General features: G+C 44.5%; 1 protein-coding gene across 5 annotated transcripts in view; it reads left to right on the plus strand.

Moving 5' to 3' along the window:
* The window catches only part of cux2b (cut-like homeobox 2b), a 110,101-nt gene that overhangs the window by 27,299 nt on the left and 70,064 nt on the right, over window positions 1–12,738 (plus strand). Inside the window, exon 1 of one of the 5 annotated variants that reach the window (XM_020052135.2) lies at window positions 1,553–1,635. The exons of the other annotated variants lie outside the window; for them this stretch is intronic. The gene's annotated coding sequence lies outside the window, so the exon portion shown is untranslated. Of the gene's footprint in view, window positions 1–1,552; window positions 1,636–12,738 lie in introns of those variants that run through there. 5 annotated transcript variants of the gene reach the window in all.

A 12,738-nucleotide genomic window follows, 5' to 3' on the forward strand; every position in this document is an offset into this window, starting at 1 on the left:
GCTACTTGACTGAAAAATAAATACTTTCCTGTGTTTAATGTAGAGCACAGGAGCTGCTCAATTAAATGTCAATCTTGTTTTCTGGGATGAATGGTAGTATTGAGAAGTCCTTTATGTAGAGGACAGTTAGCTGAGGCGTGTTCTTTATATCTGCAGATCTAGCAGCTCTTCCACACTCTCACTCATCGCCTGTCTATTTCGTGCACTTGCTGTATGGATGTTGGGTGGTATATAGCAGTGTTTTAAGTAAATCTGATCGCTCCCTCGTGTTCCTTTTAGCTGTGAATAATAGCTAATGAAGGTGTACCGCTTATATATGTGATTGTATGGTAGCCTTTACTATCACAAGGGGTGAAAAGGGGAGTGTGTGTTTTTCAAAAGGGTTTTTAAAAAGTTTGCTTGTGCATTGCCCCTTGGGGGTGCTCGGTGGAAGGCGGAAAAGCAGTGGAACACAGGGTGTCAAAGGCTAATTTTCAAAGCCACTCACAGGCGCCCATCTCTCACCATGAAGTGGCAAGCGTGGCTAGTGGCTTGCATGTTGTCATGGATACTGAAGCATGGGACCCCAGAGATGGGGAGTGGGGGGACGATTGGCCGCCCTGTGTATAGGATTCCTGTCAGGTCTGCCCTGATAGATGGCCTTGATGGACCATTTGTCATACTGTAATTGTTCCAGCAAACACAGAGTACCACTAGTATAAACAGTGGTGTGGCGCTAGACTAACAGAGTATCCACTAGTAGAAACCGTAGTGTGCGGCTAGGTGAACACAGAGTACCCACTAGTATAAACTGCAGTTTGGCACTATGCTAATACAGAACCCACTAGAATAAACAGTGATGTGCCACTAGGCTAACAAAGGGTAAACACTAGTATAAATAGTGATGTGGCGCTAGGCTAACACAGAGTACCCGCTAGTGTAAACAGTGATGTGGCGCTAGGCTAACACAGAGTACCTGCTAGTGAAAACAGTGGTGTTGCGCTAGGCTAACACCGAGTACCCACTATTATAAACAGTAGCATGGCGCTAGGCTAACACAGAGTACCCACTAGTATAAAGAGTGGTGTGGTTCTAGGCTAACACAGTAGGGAAATGGGAAAAGGATGCGTTGACACACCATCCGTCACTCTCACTTAAAGAGACAATACTCTTTTCTGTTGTCCAGGCCCGCTGGACTGATTTAGACCTGAGAGAGTGGTGGCGGTGGTGAGCTGAAAGCAGGCAGAGAAAAATAAAGAAAGCCAATCATAAAGCAAACGGCTGTCACTTGTCTATCGATGTGGCTAGGCGGGGGTGAAGTGGGCTGAGAAGGGTTGACAGCTGAGGGAATAACAGCGGCGTGGTTGGGGAGTGATTCGTTCTCTCTCCCCCTCTACCAGTGAAATGGTGTGCACGAATGCTTGTCCAAGATAACAAATAAAGCAGGGCGAGAAGAGTATATTCATGGCCGGGACTAGCAGTTCTCTCTTTGAGCCCTCGAGACGGCCAGACTCCTGAGTTGAGTACAAATGATTCTGGGTGCAAAGGTATTATTTGCTCGGCCCTGCATTGGCATGGGTCCTGTGTTTCTGGTGGTGCTGTTGGGATTAATCTGGCAGTATCTCCCTGACGGATGGCTCCAACTCAGCTTCTACGGTAAGGATCTCTGGATCGGAGACTTGCAGACTGCATGGCAATGGGATCACCAGGTCATACCTCTGGATTCCTTGTTCAAGTAGAAATAGAATGTTAAACTCGTCTTGAATCCACAGGCCCTAATTCTGTGAAACCTGGACAGATCCTCCTGGAGTTAAAGATTAAACTGGATGGCGGAGTGCCACGATTCCAGCTGGAGAGAATGGTTTCGGATCTGACTACAGCATCACTTTAATCATTAATGTAGACCTGTCGGGGGCCTAATGCTTATACATTTGTAACATATTGGTAGCGTTTCCAAAGCTGCCAAATGTGCTGCTTTTCCCTCGATGTTTCCTTGATAGATCAACCCATTCCTCTCTTTTCACTTTTTCCTCTTAAAATTCATGGCGTTTTTCCCTGTGGGTGTTGAGTTGTTCTCTCGCCCTTGTACCCCAATTATTGTGATGGTTATGCAGTAAGTGCTCTAACGTCAGGAGGCAGCGTGTCTGTCATCGGGGCAGCAGACCTGGATCCCAGAGCCCTGAGATGAGTGTTCCTGGGGTCTCTGCAGGAGTACACCCCACTGGCCAGGCCCTGACATGGCGTGACATGCCCAGCACTTAAGCATGACCTGGTAGCTCACCTCCAGCCTGATGGACAGATTAAAGGACCATTAAGCATAATTACTGTTTCAGTTGAAGAGGCAAACTCAGAAATGGTTACAAATTGCTGCCCTCTTGCCCTTCTGCCTGTTACATTTTGTATTTTATTAAATTCATCTACTTTTACTATCAACAATTTTGGACTTTTGGGAAAGTCCAAAAGGGAAGACAGGGTGTGGGGGTTGTAGAAATGGAAACCTCACCACTCTGGCTACTCATAGTGGACAGCGGGCTTAATTATTTATTCTGACTGTAGCTAATGGAATTCTCTGTTTTCCAGCTGAATCCGATAGTGACATTGCCAGTCGAGCCGTGGTTGATGGCTGCTGAGCGGGCAGGTAGTTCATGTGATTCTGTGTGTCCGTGTGTGTCCGTGTGTGTCCGTGTGTGTCCGTGTGTGTGTCCGTGTGTGTCCGTGTGTGTGTCCGTGTGTGTCCGTGTGTGTGTCCGTGTGTGCGTGTGTGCGTGTGTCCGTGTGTGCGTGTGTCTGTGTATCTGTGTGCGTGTCTGTGTGTGTGTCCCCGTGTGTGTATGTGTGTGTGTGCGTGTGTCTGTGTGTGTGTGTGTGTGTGCGTGTGTCTGTGTGTGTGTGTGTGTGCGTGTGTCTGTGTGTGTGTGTGTGTGCGTGTGTGTGTCTGTGTCTGTGTGTGTGTGTGTGTGTGCGTGTGTGTTTGTGTCTGTGTGTGCGTGTGTGTGTGTGTGTCTGTGTGTGTGTGGCCTTCCATTCGGTCTGTCCATCTGGCTGTCTGATTATGTAAAAATCTGGTGGCTGGGTGCTGAAATGGTTTTACCAGCTCCTGAGTGCGTGTTGCCACCTCTGTCTGTGTGTGGATGCTCAGTACTGGCCGGTAAGGTACTCATTTCTGTATCCATAAGAGAACCCACGCTGCAGCCCAAGAGGAATTGGTAAATGCCGTGTTCTTAGCAGGAGGCCCAGACGGCAGACAAGTTTTGCCCAGTTTTACGTCAACAGTGATGTTTGGTTTGTAGTATGGTAACCTTCCCCTCTTTTTCCCCTCTGCTCCTCATTTGGGGCAATTATTACACCCATGGTGAACAAACAGTTTCTATACTTAATAATTCACATCACTTTCATCTGATATTCAGTTACCATGGGCAATTTAGTAGTTGAATAATTTTGTGAAAAATTCATTTATTATTGGCGTGCGTTATGAATCTGTAGAGACCGAGAGTGAAGTGGTGGAGGATTTTTAAATTGCGTCTGTGGAGCGAAGGATCCAGTGCAAGGTAATGTGTTCTAATGTTCTCAGCCATATGCATTGTTTTCAGGGCTCATCGGTTTTACATCGATTCCCACTGAAGTGTTTAATTGCATCATGAATATGATCTAATTCTGTCCCTTTCACCGAAACTGGAGCACACTCCGCCAATGATGTACGGCCCTGACAGCGCCACATCAGGATGTATTTTATACGGAATGTAAATTATAGTGTTAAATTAGCCTGGAAAGATAACTAGCTGGCACGGGGGAATGGACTCAACAGTTTAATTTAGTGTCAAAAGGCTGTGAAGGGATAAATCACCTCTCTCTCTTTCTCTCTCTACTGTGGAATCTCAGTTTTTAATCATTTTCGTTCCCTTTGAATGTATTTCCGTGCTGCTGCTGCAGGAGTTCTCGTGAAGTTCAAACAGTTGTTTATTTTTTTTCCCCAGCGTCACGTGACTGCAACCCGTTTGTTGTGGTCAGAACACCTGCTTATTGATCTCACCTGTTATATTGTAGAGTGGTCTGCTGTTCAGTGGCGAAATCTTCCATTGGGATGGCCAGCCTTGTGTTTAGGATGTCTGAGGACAGGCTGTTGGATGCTATGTGGTGTCGCTGTGCGGTCAGGATAACACAACGCTATGTCCCTGAGCTAAACAGTTAGCCTTGATTCTTACCGTCTCTCTGGATGAGAGTTTATGCTAAATGACTGAAATGTAATTATTACTCTGTAATTCAAGTTCTACGAGGTCTGGACTATGGGCTATTAATGGATGAAATCCACAGATTATCCAGTCCTGTCCACTTTCCCCTTTTCATTCTTGCTATTCTATTGCCCTTCTTCTTCCCTCAATGTCCTGGACAAGAACAGGTGAATGAGTGCAGGGCTTTGAAACAGGCTCTTTTAGGTGGATATTCGTGGAGTATCGTGGGTATTCAGTGGCGTTGGATTGATTCATGTGAAGTAGCTCTCACAGGTTCCTATCTTTAGGACTCAAGTGTTGATCCAAGTGCCCTACCACTACATTGGCTACCACTACATGACCCAAATGACCCAGTTTTCTGCAGTCCTCCCTCCCCTAGTCAGCACTATCTCGGCCCTTTTCACGGATAACAGCTAGCAGAAAACATTCAGCCCAATAGACAGGTTTAATGTGAGAACTTGCTGTGCCTGGCGTTCCCATGGAGGAGCGGAGCAGTCTCAGGGAACCTGGTCCGGATATTGACATTGGACCAACCTCAACCTATCTCTACCCCACCAGACTAGACATGTGTTGGTACAGGGAGAAGTTCCAAGCAACACGAGCCTTAACACGGATTATTCAAGATTGGTTGATTATTCATTTAATCGTCTCATCAAAGAGGCCCTCTGTCCCTTCAGTGTGGGGACAGAGGGCAGGGTGGTCTAAATGCAGGCATGTCTCCTTCACCCCTCTTGATGGGGGTAGCTACTTATGACCACATGCATTCCTCCTCCAGTGCTGCTGGTTCTGACGGTTAACCAGAGAAAAGGGCTCTTAAATGATCAGGAGGGGCTGTTGTTGTTTTTCGTATTGTTTCCCTCCAGAGTTGGGGGAACAGAGGGTGTCGGGTGTAGGGGATGGATTGGTATGTTAAATGAGCTATGGGAGGTCTGCTGAGGTGTTTTTTTTTGGAGTTCAGTCATACGAGAATTGCTGTGTTGGGCATTTGAGGCAGCTGTGTGAAGTCATTTTCTGGGAGTGCAAGCGGGAGAGAGGCGCGGATTAGGCAGCGCCTCTGAGCCGGAACAAGTCTGTCTGGGAAGGGATGAAGGCTACAAACCATAGATCTAATTCCCCGCTCACACTGCTAGACAGCAGAGACACACGCACACACACACACACACACATAGTGCGAATTAGGCCCATTTGCTCCCCTCACAGTCTGAGCTGCGAGTGCCATAGCACATGAGCTGCCCGAAAGAGAGCAAGAAGCTGACAGGTTCTTCGGATCCTGGCCTTTCTCCTGATTTTCTACTGTTTCTGCTTCCAACCGACCTCCAAAAACTGTCTCCACTTAGCGCGTTTTTGTTTCATGTCTTTATTGCTGACATTAACATGAACACACAGTGGAAAACAGGCTGCAGCTTTGTGTTGAAGAGGAGAAAGGGCACTCCTCTGACGGTTCAGAATATGTGTGCACCCATGGCCCCATTGAATGCGTGTCTAAAACTCCAATGCTGAGAAGTTTATGCCTTTTTTTAAATGTCAGTAATGCTTAGCCTCCGGTCATGTGATAGCCGATGGCCTTGAGGTTAGGGAGGGGTCACGAAACTCTGCGCAGTGGATTAGCTGAATCACAACAGGCCTCTCCCGCAAACCTGCATGCCAAACACATACACAGGGCCAATCCGCCCTCTAACACAGACACACACACCATTTAGGTTTACTTGTCCTTGGGGGACCCAAACTGTCATTCACATTCAAAATCCTATTTCCCCTCAACTTAGCTGCTAATGGGTCTACCTGTTAGGTCTGCCTCTGTCTGAGTGTTGGTCTACCTCTCAGTTAGGTCTACTTCTGTCTGAGTGTTGGTCTACCTCTGTTAGGTCTACTTCTGTCTGAGTGTTGGTCTACCACTCAGTTAGGTCTACTTCTGTCTGAGTGTTGGTCTACCACTCAGTTAGGTCTACTTCTGTCTGAGTGTTGGTCTACCTCTGTTAGGTCTACTTCTGTCTGAGTGTTGGTCTACCACTCAGTTAGGTCTACTTCTGTCTGAGTGTTGGTCTACCACTCAGTTAGGTCTACTTCTGTCTGAGTGTTGGTCTACCTCTGTTAGGTCTACTTCTGTCTGAGTGTTGGTCTACCACTCAGTTAGGTCTACTTCTGTCTGAGTGTTGGTCTACCACTCAGTTAGGTCTACTTTTGTCTGAGTGTTGGTCTACCTCTGTTAGGTCTACTTCTGTCTGAGTGTTGGTCTACCACTCAGTTAGGTCTACTTCTGTCTGAGTGTTGGTCTACCACTCAGTTAGGTCTACTTCTGTCTGAGTGTTGGTCTACCACTCAGTTAGGTCTAATAGTTTTGTGTGTTGAAAACAGCCTGTGCCTTGATTATTAGTTAAACATCTAATCCAAAGCCAAACTAAAAATGATGAAGTAGTATAGATTTTACTCAAAGTCCGTATATTCCATAAGAGTCTCTGAGATTTGTGTAATTGAGGTGGTCATGACTTGGATTGCAACCATGACCATTGGCCTATTAAAGATGAAATGCACGGATAAATGTCTGGGCTGTTGCTGCTCAAATCGCAGAACCTCCAGACAGTGACGCCTCGTTCACATTAACCAAAAATAATTGGAAGAAAATCAAACATCAGTAACTGACAGAGTACAACATAAAATCATATAATATATCCACATTAAACCACACACCTACACCAAAGAAAAGCTTGCAGAAAAACAGTCTGATTTGCTACATTTAGCATCCCTTGAACACAGCAGTTAACCAAGCATTTATATTACTCTTTCATGACCTGTACTTGTGGTTTGGTGTCTGCTAATGTGAAGGTTTTATCCGGCAGCCCAAAAACAGCTGTCAGAATTATATATCAGTTTTCATGATCGCATTTAGTCAAACAATCTTATTTGCAGGCAGAATGTTTTGAGAAATGCAGCCATTGTGTGGTTAGTGATGCAGATGTTGGTCTGCAGACTTCCTCCTGCTCTCTTCTCTGATGGGATGCAGATGTTGGTCTGCAGACTTCCTCCTGCTCTCTTCTCTGTTGGGATGCAGATGTTGGTCTGCAGACTTCCTCCTGCTCTCTTCTCTGTTGGGATGCAGATGTTGGTCTGCAGACTTCCTCCTGCTCTCTTCTCTGTTGGGATGCAGATGTTGGTCTGCAGACTTCCTCCTGCTCTCTCTGTTGAGCTTCTCTCTCCCAGTAATGAGCTGTATTACATGCTCTGTGGTGGGCATGTCTTGTGTTTCAAGGCCGCATTCAATCGCTTTCTCAGAAAGGGAAAGCCTGTTTGTGTGTTTCTGAGAGGCAGTGATTCGAAACGGTGTGCACTGAGTGAAGCTGATGGAGGAGAGAAGAACATGTGGATGGCAGGCAAGGTTGTGTGTATTTCGTGTGTTTGTGTGTGCAGGTGTGTGTGCACGTACGAGTACACACCTGTTTTACTGTATTTGTACAAATCTGAAGTCCTCCCACGAATAGTAAATAAACACAAATTAAGAGGAGTGAGGACAATTTGCCTGTCCACAATACAAAAAATGCATAGGGCTTACTGGGTTAGATTTTGAGTGCTTCATTCACAGAACTTGAACCATAGTATGTACTTGGGCAGGGAAGTATCATTTTATTTAGAAACCCTTTCGTTATGAACGCATCGTTTGTGGGAGTATTTTGGAAACAAAAAATAAATAAAAAAAGAAACTTAATTGAAAAACAATAATTGAAAAATAATAAAAAATAGCTTAAATTACTTCATATTTTTGTAAGGTTAGTGTATTCACATGGCTATATATCCATGTTACTGCGCTTGTTTGCAGAAGACATATGGTAGACTGAGACAACCACCTGTGCTAATTAGCTATCTAGCTTGCACCAAACACCTGTGTGTAAGATAACTGGGGAGGAGTGGTAGTTCCTTGGCTGGAAGCACACAGCCAAATGAATCTGTACAAAAGTGTATTGGTTACATTTGAAAGAGTCTTTCTTGCAGAAAATGAAAGATAAGTTATGAAACAAAGATATGTTTCAAACTCTTTCACAAGCAAATCCATTTTAGTCATTTATCACATGCTGTAATCCAGAGCGGCTTCGAGTTAGTGCATATATTATAAGAAGCTGAGTTAAACAACCACACACCAAAGTCATAGTTCCTACATTCTACTCTGAAGTAGTTATAAGAAATAAAGTCAGTTCTGGAAAGAAGACAAAAATACTAAGTGTTAGTTCACTTCATGGAGTGGGTGGCTGTTATGTTATTTTTCTGAGAATGGCCTGGGTCTCTGCTCTCCTCAATGGGGGGCAAGGATAGAGAAGAGGTTTGACTAGGCAGATCAGGAGCTGCCTTCCCGTAGGGGAGGGACAGCCAAGAGCCCAGAAGAGACCTGGTTGGGATGTAGGTTGTGAGCATTGCTTGAAGCTAGGGAGGGGAAGCTCCCCTTGCTGCTTAAAAGCTAAGCACCATGGACTTGTAGTGGAAGTGATCTTCAACTGGATGCCAGTGCCATGAGCGGAGGAGCGGGGTGGCATGGGACTTGGAATGGTTGAAAACAGAGGGGCCACAGCAATCTGGATGACTTGTAGGAGTTTGGTGGCTCACACCAAGATACCTACCAACAGTTAGTTGCTGCAGTCAAGGCTTGAGATGACCACTGTCTGGCTTAGTACCCGCGCCTCTTCCTGTGTGCGGTACGTTCAAACTCAGTGAATGTTATACAGCTTTTATCTGCGGGAGTGAGTCGCCACCTTGGTGCTTGCAGAGAATGAATGGGTGTTGTCTAAGGTCACGCCAACGTTCTTTGCCCTCTGTGAGGCAGACAATGTGGAGTTTTCAATTATTTGCTTTTAAAACACACTGCCTCAATTGTGGATTGTTCTGGCCAATACTGGGCGAATGAATTGAAACATTGAAAGCTCACAGGACTAGTTGAGTTTTACAAAAAGGTAGGTTTAGTGTTCGTTTTAGGGTCTGGTTTTAGTGTTCGAAGTTTGCTTTAGGGTTAAGAGTTAGGGTTAGTGTTTGGGCTTAGGAAAATGGGATGTATATTAATCTATGTTAATATATATTTTATATAGGATGGTGAAACAACAACAAATGGACCTTGTGGGGACTAGCTTTGGGTTTGGCGTTAAAAGTCAGGTTTTAGCGTAGGTTTAGGGAACATTTTATTTTGAATGGGAACCATGTTTTATTTGCCCCCACAAGTATGGTAAAACGTAAACGCTTGTTTGTGTGTGCATGTGTGGGTGGTGTGTATTTAATTAGTGTTTTTATACAGTTTACTTACCCTGCATTTCCAAATGGTCTGCCAAAAACGCTGCATGAAAATCCACTCTATCCCGCTCGTTCATCATCTGAGAGACTCTTTGTGCTCTCACTATGACCCAGAGGGACTGGTAAAGAACCTAGCAATAGGCTAAGTGAGCCAATGTCATGGGTTGAATTCTTATTATTTTCAATTCCAGGAATGCATTTTCTCCTTAAATGGCAACAAACTACATAAAACATATTCTTTAATCTTCTGTTATTTTACATACAAATTGCATCCTGGGCGATGCATTTATCATTGCTCATATTCACCATGCTCCTAAATGAAAAATGTATCTGAAATGAATAATGGATCTTTCGCTATTGTAATTTTCTGTTACTTGAATATAGTCTGGTTTTTTCCCCTGCATTACTTTCCAAATGTTCCTCCTAGTTGCCTGTAAAATGTTCAGTTTTTTGGAGGGAACGATATGAAGAAAATACCAATGAAGTGTAATATGGGGAGATAAAGTTCCTGTCTCCAATAAGTTGGCCATTTACATCTGCATATGTGCTGGTCCAGTGATAACACTCCCGGCTCCATGAACATATGCAGCTCCGCCCCGGAGACCTGGGTTCAATACCCATATCTACCACTGTCTCTCCTCTCCCTATAATTCTGTCAGTTTTGTGGGGGGGAAGCAATAAAAGACCCTTGTGGTTGTCCTTCATACAGAATTTGATGTTGGTGTTTCTATTGTATATGTACTATGATATGCATAATACAACTGTGTTACCTTCCTGTAGGAAATAAAGTTGTTTGAGAGAACACTGACGCAAACATAATGTTTTTTTCATTTCCGATAGAAAAGGGTTGCTTGAGGGGAGTCTTTGCCCATCACCCAATTCAAGCCACAATTCAAGGCACCGTAGCCATATCATACATTTGAGTTGTAAATTGTGACAGTAGCATGTAGGTAGGGATATACAATATACATTTTTTGGTACCTTAACAGTTAGTATATCTACGCAACAATGACCCTAAGTTTACAGCCAAGGCAAAGCTTGAGTGGCTTCTGGTGGATTGACATTCTCCTGTAGAATTCTATGTTACAAAGCAGAATTCATGGTTCCTTCAGTGATGGCCTGTTGTCCAGGTCCTGATGTGGCAAAGCATCTCTAGACCATGACACTGCCTCCACCATGCTTGGTTTTTAATGTGGAATGCAATATTTGCTTTTTGATTGACACAATGGGGCCATTGTCACCCAAAAGTGACAAGGTGCTTTTTAGCAAAGTCTAGGTGCATTCACGTTCTTGTTAGTGAGCGGGGGATTTCACCTTGTTACTCTGTCATTAATTAAATTTTTGCCCAGTGTCTTTCTCATGAACACTGACCGTAGTTGAGGCAAGAGAGACCTGCAGATACGTGGATATTGTTCTAGGGTTGTTTGTGACTTCCTAGATGTGACTTGCATTGCCTTGTTATTAGAGACATTTTGCAGGATGGGCACTCCTGGGAAGATTCACTTGTGTCCCACACTTTGTCTATTTGGGTAACATGGGTCTGATGGAGGTTCAATGGAAGCCCATAGGCTTAGAAATGGCTTAGTAACCCTTTCCAGGCTGATACACATCAACAAAATTGTTCTTGTGTGTTTCAGAAATGTGTTTTGATCATGGCATGATGTGGCTTTGGAACCTGTGTGTTTACAACTTCAATATGATGACAAGAGCCAAAGTCAGGCAGGTGTATATTGGGCAGGCCTAGTCCATGTCAGGCCTTAATGTTTATCAAGGTATTTAAACACCTGACCCTAATACATTTATGTCATTGGGTTGAGTTAACCGGGGGGCTATCACTCTTTCATACATGTAGATTGCATGTTTGGTTCCGTGGCACACCAAAATGAAACAAGCAACTAACTTTGTTGTAATCTTTTCCTGTCAGACTCTCTGTACATATTACTACAACCCACAAAAAGATCTGACCAAAGTCAATGTGAAAAATGCAACAATGTAGAAATTCAGACATGGGGCAAAAACCTTTCCCGGCATTGTGTATGTCTTCTGTTTACATTTCAAAGGCTTAGCAGTCCATATAACCAAGTGAAGATTACCAGGTTCCAAGTCAGAATGTAGGAAAATTACATTCTCATTGAAAGCCATTATGCTGTTCTTTTCTACACAGAAGATCACACGAAATTGTCTCATGAACTTCTGAACTTTGCACTACTTTCAGACATTGAAATAGACTGTCATGGCACATTAAAATGTAAACATTCCCTGTTCCTGGGAACTTGGGAACCCCTCAGCTGCAAGCTATAATGCTAATTTAGCAAAGGCTGCTGAAACTGTAGAGCTGGGATGGCCAGTTGTTCTTTGGAAGTCTATGGGTGGGCACTGAAGTGTGAAGCTGACAGAGTTGGGGTTGAGTACCCTGGCCATGTGTCTTTATCTCTAATTACATGGTGGAGCCTGTGAGATTGGGCAGAACTCTGTAGATATCTCTGCAGGGACACAGTGCTCTGGTGTTCCAGGCCCCTCTGTGCTCTAGGCAGCAGGCAGGCAGGCAGGCAGCAGGGTCTCGGAGTGTGAAGCAGAACCAGACCTCGTCATGCTGTAATCCCACCACAGACGTGCTCCACTGGGAACCGGGTTGGTGTTTCTTCGTCTCCTCCACGGTTCTGGTTCTACGGCCTGGCTGTCTGACGTACTCTGCAGAGAAGCCCGCTGAGGCACCAGGAGAGGCAGCCCACTCTGTCGTGCTCTAGTTGTTCTTGTCGTTTTGTCGTCCCTAAAGTTTCCAGCGTATCCTATGAGACGTCCTGACACTCCATTGCAGATGGGAGCCGGTGGACCGTGGCAGTTTGTCACATTGTGTATTGAAATTCTCAGTTGGAATGAAATCTGAAACAAATATGTCCTTTTACTTTCAGAACATGAAAGTATTCAGACCCCTTCACATTGTCCACACTGGTTTCTGTTACAGACTTAATTATTACATATACATTTTTATTTAATTATGTTTCAAAATCTGTAAAATCCAACATGGACCTCTGAGTCAACAGCTGCAGTGTATGATGGGTAAACGGACAGTCAAATGGATGATACGGAGAGACATTCATCTTTCTTTAGGCAAATTGGGCTGCTAGGGCTAGACTAATTGATTGATTGTGTGACTTGCTGATACAATCAAAGCTCCGGCCTGATTTATGGCGATAAATCGATTGATTAATCAGGTTTACCATGATAGAGGGGGATCCTTGCGATGGCGGTGAAAAGTGGGGGA

The sequence above is a fragment of the Esox lucius genome, chromosome 13 (genome assembly GCF_011004845.1).
Source record: "Esox lucius isolate fEsoLuc1 chromosome 13, fEsoLuc1.pri, whole genome shotgun sequence".
Classification (NCBI taxonomy): Eukaryota; Metazoa; Chordata; class Actinopteri; order Esociformes; family Esocidae; genus Esox; species Esox lucius.